The sequence below is a fragment of the Tachysurus fulvidraco genome, chromosome 6, assembly GCF_022655615.1.
Source record: "Tachysurus fulvidraco isolate hzauxx_2018 chromosome 6, HZAU_PFXX_2.0, whole genome shotgun sequence".
Lineage (NCBI taxonomy): Eukaryota > Metazoa > Chordata > Actinopteri > Siluriformes > Bagridae > Tachysurus > Tachysurus fulvidraco.
Genome location: NC_062523.1, coordinates 25,854,280 through 25,859,279, shown reverse-complemented (window position 1 = coordinate 25,859,279; position 5,000 = coordinate 25,854,280). Strand labels below are relative to the sequence as shown.

The window sequence follows — 5,000 nt, the reverse complement described above, 5'->3', positions numbered from 1 at the left end:
TAATGTTTTGATAGAAAACAATAAATAAATAAATAAATAAATAAATAAATAAATAAATAAATAAATAAATAAATAAAAAGAAAGAAAAAACAAACAATTTTTAAATGGGTTCCATTCCAACTTTCCTCTAGCTTACAGCCATTCCACTCTGAGAATGCCTTATCTCGTCTGATCTCGGAAGCTAATCAGAGTTGGGCCTGGTTAGTACTTGGATAGGCGACTGCCTGGGAATACCAGGTGCTGTAAGCTTTTGACATAGGCATTCATTTACTTTACTATTTGAATTCTCTAACAACAACATCTTAATATTCATACCCTGTGGGTAATGTGTTGATAGAAAATAATCAATCAATCAATCAATCAATAAATAAGTAAAAAGACAACAAAACCAATTTTTAAATGGGTTCCATTCCAGCTTTCCTCTAGCTTACGGCCATTCCACTCTGAGAATGCCCGATCTCGTCTGATCTTGGAAACTAAGCAGAGCCGGGCCTGGTTAGTACTTGGGTAGGCGACTGCCTGGGAATACCAGGTGCTGTAAGCTTTTGACATAGGCATTCATTTACTTTACTATTTGAATTCTCTAACAACAACAACATCTTAATATTCATACCCTGTAGCTAATGTTTTGATAGAAAACAACAATTACAATAAATAAAGAAATAGGGAAAAAGAAATAGGGAAAAAGAAAAAACAAACAATCTATAAATGGGTTCCATTCCAACTTTCCTCTGGCTTATGGCCATTCCACTCTGAGAATGCCCGATCTCGTCTGATCTCGGAAGCTAAGTAGAGTTGGGCCTGGTTAGTACTTGGGTAGGCGACTGCCTGGGAATACCAGGTGCTGTAAGCTTTTGACATAGGCATTCATTTACTTTATTATTTGAATTCTCTAACAACAACATCTTAATATTCATACCCTGTAGCTAATGTTTTGATAGAAAACAATAAATAAATAAATAAATAAATAAATAAAAAGAAAAAACAAACAATTTTTAAATGGGTTCCATTCCAACTTTCCTCTAGCTTACGGCCATTCCACTTTGAGAATGCCTGATCTCGTCTGATCTCGGAAGCTAATCAGAGTCGGGCCTGGTTAGTACTTGGATAGGCGACTGTCTGGGAATACCAGCTGCTGTAAGCTTTTGACATAGGCATTCATTTACTTTACTATTTGAATTCTCTAACAACAACAACATCTTAATATTCATACCCTGTAGCTTATGTTTTGATAGAAAACAACAATTACAATAAATAAAGAAATAGGGAAAAAGAAATAGGGAAAAAGAAAAAACAAACAATCTATAAATGGGTTCCATTCCAACTTTCCTCTGGCTTATGGCCATTCCACTCTGAGAAAGCCCGATCTCGTCTGATTTCGGAAGCTAATCAGAGTTGGGCCTGGTTAGTACTTGGGTAGGCGACTGCCTGGGAATACCAGGTGCTGTAAGCTTTTGACATAGGCATTCATTTACTTTACTATTTGAATTCTCTAACTACATCATCTTAATATTCATACCCTGTAGCTAATGTTTTGATAGAAATAAATAAATAAATAAATAAATAAATAAATGAAAAGAAAAAACAAACAATTTTTAAATGGGTTCCATTCCAACTTTCCTCCAGCTTACGGCCATTCCACTCTGAGAATGCCCGATTTTGTCTGATCTCGGAAGCTAAGCAGAGCCGTGCCTGGTTAGTACTTGGGTAGGCGACTGCTTGGGAATACCAGGTGCTGTAAGCTTTTGACATAGGCATTCATTTACTTTATTATTTGAATTCTCTAACAACAACATCTTAATATTCATACCCTGTAGCTAATGTTTTGATAGAAAACAATAAATAAATAAATAAATAAATAAATAAATAAATAAATAAATAAATAAATAAATAAATAAAAAGAAAGAAAAAACAAACAATTTTTAAATGGGTTCCATTCCAACTTTCCTCTAGCTTACAGCCATTCCACTCTGAGAATGCCTTATCTCGTCTGATCTCGGAAGCTAATCAGAGTTGGGCCTGGTTAGTACTTGGATAGGCGACTGCCTGGGAATACCAGGTGCTGTAAGCTTTTGACATAGGCATTCATTTACTTTACTATTTGAATTCTCTAACAACAACATCTTAATATTCATACCCTGTGGGTAATGTGTTGATAGAAAATAATCAATCAATCAATCAATCAATAAATAAGTAAAAAGACAACAAAACCAATTTTTAAATGGGTTCCATTCCAGCTTTCCTCTAGCTTACGGCCATTCCACTCTGAGAATGCCCGATCTCGTCTGATCTTGGAAACTAAGCAGAGCCGGGCCTGGTTAGTACTTGGGTAGGCGACTGCCTGGGAATACCAGGTGCTGTAAGCTTTTGACATAGGCATTCATTTACTTTACTATTTGAATTCTCTAACAACAACAACATCTTAATATTCATACCCTGTAGCTAATGTTTTGATAGAAAACAACAATTACAATAAATAAAGAAATAGGGAAAAAGAAATAGGGAAAAAGAAAAAACAAACAATCTATAAATGGGTTCCATTCCAACTTTCCTCTGGCTTATGGCCATTCCACTCTGAGAATGCCCGATCTCGTCTGATCTCGGAAGCTAAGTAGAGTTGGGCCTGGTTAGTACTTGGGTAGGCGACTGCCTGGGAATACCAGGTGCTGTAAGCTTTTGACATAGGCATTCATTTACTTTATTATTTGAATTCTCTAACAACAACATCTTAATATTCATACCCTGTAGCTAATGTTTTGATAGAAAACAATAAATAAATAAATAAATAAATAAATAAAAAGAAAAAACAAACAATTTTTAAATGGGTTCCATTCCAACTTTCCTCTAGCTTACGGCCATTCCACTTTGAGAATGCCTGATCTCGTCTGATTTCGGAAGCTAATCAGAGTTGGGCCTGGTTAGTACTTGGGTAGGCGACTGCCTGGGAATACCAGGTGCTGTAAGCTTTTGACATAGGCATTCATTTACTTTACTATTTGAATTCTCTAACAACAACATCTTAATATTCATACCCTGTAGCTAATGTTTTGATAGAAAACAATAAATAAATAAATAAATAAATAAAAAGAAAAAACAAACAATTTTTAAATGGGTTCCATTCCAACTTTCCTCTAGCTTACGGCCATTCCACTTTGAGAATGCCTGATCTCGTCTGATCTCGGAAGCTAATCAGAGTCGGGCCTGGTTAGTACTTGGATAGGCGACTGTCTGGGAATACCAGCTGCTGTAAGCTTTTGACATAGGCATTCATTTACTTTACTATTTGAATTCTCTAACAACAACATCTTAATATTCATACCCTGTAGCTTATGTTTTGATAGAAAACAACAATTACAATAAATAAAGAAATAGGGAAAAAGAAATAGGGAAAAAGAAAAAACAAACAATCTATAAATGGGTTCCATTCCAACTTTCCTCTGGCTTATGGCCATTCCACTCTGAGAAAGCCCGATCTCGTCTGATTTCGGAAGCTAATCAGAGTTGGGCCTGGTTAGTACTTGGGTAGGCGACTGCCTGGGAATACCAGGTGCTGTAAGCTTTTGACATAGGCATTCATTTACTTTACTATTTGAATTCTCTAACTACATCATCTTAATATTCATACCCTGTAGCTAATGTTTTGATAGAAATAAATAAATAAATAAATAAATAAATAAATAAATAAATAAATGAAAAGAAAAAACAAACAATTTTTAAATGGGTTCCATTCCAACTTTCCTCCAGCTTACGGCCATTCCACTCTGAGAATGCCCGATTTTGTCTGATCTCGGAAGCTAAGCAGAGCCGTGCCTGGTTAGTACTTGGGTAGGCGACTGCTTGGGAATACCAGGTGCTGTAAGCTTTTGACATAGGCATTCATTTACTTTATTATTTGAATTCTCTAACAACAACATCTTAATATTCATACCCTGTAGCTAATGTTTTGATAGAAAACAATAAATAAATAAATAAATAAATAAATAAATAAATAAATAAATAAAAAGAAAGAAAAAACAAACAATTTTTAAATGGGTTCCATTCCAACTTTCCTCTAGCTTACAGCCATTCCACTCTGAGAATGCCTTATCTCGTCTGATCTCGGAAGCTAATCAGAGTTGGGCCTGGTTAGTACTTGGATAGGCGACTGCCTGGGAATACCAGGTGCTGTAAGCTTTTGACATAGGCATTCATTTACTTTACTATTTGAATTCTCTAACAACAACATCTTAATATTCATACCCTGTGGGTAATGTGTTGATAGAAAATAATCAATCAATCAATCAATCAATAAATAAGTAAAAAGACAACAAAACCAATTTTTAAATGGGTTCCATTCCAGCTTTCCTCTAGCTTACGGCCATTCCACTCTGAGAATGCCCGATCTCGTCTGATCTTGGAAACTAAGCAGAGCCGGGCCTGGTTAGTACTTGGGTAGGCGACTGCCTGGGAATACCAGGTGCTGTAAGCTTTTGACATAGGCATTCATTTACTTTACTATTTGAATTCTCTAACAACAACAACATCTTAATATTCATACCCTGTAGCTAATGTTTTGATAGAAAACAACAATTACAATAAATAAAGAAATAGGGAAAAAGAAATAGGGAAAAAGAAAAAACAAACAATCTATAAATGGGTTCCATTCCAACTTTCCTCTGGCTTATGGCCATTCCACTCTGAGAATGCCCGATCTCGTCTGATCTCGGAAGCTAAGTAGAGTTGGGCCTGGTTAGTACTTGGGTAGGCGACTGCCTGGGAATACCAGGTGCTGTAAGCTTTTGACATAGGCATTCATTTACTTTATTATTTGAATTCTCTAACAACAACATCTTAATATTCATACCCTGTAGCTAATGTTTTGATAGAAAACAATAAATAAATAAATAAATAAATAAATAAAAAGAAAAAACAAACAATTTTTAAATGGGTTCCATTCCAACTTTCCTCTAGCTTACGGCCATTCCACTTTGAGAATGCCTGATCTCGTCTGATCTCGGAAG

At 35.5% G+C, this 5,000-nt stretch overlaps 9 non-coding genes and 8 pseudogenes across 9 annotated transcripts; all 17 read left to right on the top strand.

The window, feature by feature from the left end:
• Positions 1–130: 130 nt before the first annotated feature.
• LOC125143788 lies at positions 131–249 on the top strand (annotated as a pseudogene).
• Positions 250–425: 176 nt separating this feature from the next.
• On the top strand, positions 426–544 carry LOC125142003. Its single transcript, XR_007141430.1, has one exon. It is a non-coding gene; the product is annotated as a 5S ribosomal RNA (ribosomal RNA).
• Positions 545–734: 190 nt separating this feature from the next.
• On the top strand, positions 735–853 carry LOC125141677. The gene has a single exon (XR_007141102.1). It is a non-coding gene; the product is annotated as a 5S ribosomal RNA (ribosomal RNA).
• Positions 854–1,025: 172 nt separating this feature from the next.
• LOC125144191 lies at positions 1,026–1,144 on the top strand (annotated as a pseudogene).
• Positions 1,145–1,334: 190 nt separating this feature from the next.
• On the top strand, positions 1,335–1,453 carry LOC125143491. The gene has a single exon (XR_007142939.1). It is a non-coding gene; the product is annotated as a 5S ribosomal RNA (ribosomal RNA).
• A 172-nt stretch (positions 1,454–1,625) lies between these two features.
• Positions 1,626–1,744, top strand: LOC125144167 (annotated as a pseudogene).
• A 208-nt stretch (positions 1,745–1,952) lies between these two features.
• Positions 1,953–2,071, top strand: LOC125143787 (annotated as a pseudogene).
• Positions 2,072–2,247: 176 nt separating this feature from the next.
• On the top strand, positions 2,248–2,366 carry LOC125142002. The gene has a single exon (XR_007141429.1). It is a non-coding gene; the product is annotated as a 5S ribosomal RNA (ribosomal RNA).
• A 190-nt stretch (positions 2,367–2,556) lies between these two features.
• LOC125141676 lies at positions 2,557–2,675 on the top strand. The gene has a single exon (XR_007141101.1). It is a non-coding gene; the product is annotated as a 5S ribosomal RNA (ribosomal RNA).
• Positions 2,676–2,847: 172 nt separating this feature from the next.
• LOC125143598 lies at positions 2,848–2,966 on the top strand. Its single transcript, XR_007143048.1, has one exon. It is a non-coding gene; the product is annotated as a 5S ribosomal RNA (ribosomal RNA).
• Positions 2,967–3,134: 168 nt separating this feature from the next.
• On the top strand, positions 3,135–3,253 carry LOC125144190 (annotated as a pseudogene).
• A 187-nt stretch (positions 3,254–3,440) lies between these two features.
• LOC125143490 lies at positions 3,441–3,559 on the top strand. The gene has a single exon (XR_007142938.1). It is a non-coding gene; the product is annotated as a 5S ribosomal RNA (ribosomal RNA).
• A 184-nt stretch (positions 3,560–3,743) lies between these two features.
• LOC125144166 lies at positions 3,744–3,862 on the top strand (annotated as a pseudogene).
• Positions 3,863–4,054: 192 nt separating this feature from the next.
• On the top strand, positions 4,055–4,173 carry LOC125143786 (annotated as a pseudogene).
• Positions 4,174–4,349: 176 nt separating this feature from the next.
• Positions 4,350–4,468, top strand: LOC125142001. Its single transcript, XR_007141428.1, has one exon. It is a non-coding gene; the product is annotated as a 5S ribosomal RNA (ribosomal RNA).
• A 190-nt stretch (positions 4,469–4,658) lies between these two features.
• Positions 4,659–4,777, top strand: LOC125141674. The gene has a single exon (XR_007141099.1). It is a non-coding gene; the product is annotated as a 5S ribosomal RNA (ribosomal RNA).
• Positions 4,778–4,949: 172 nt separating this feature from the next.
• LOC125144188 overlaps positions 4,950–5,000 on the top strand; it is a 119-nt pseudogene continuing 68 nt past the window's right edge.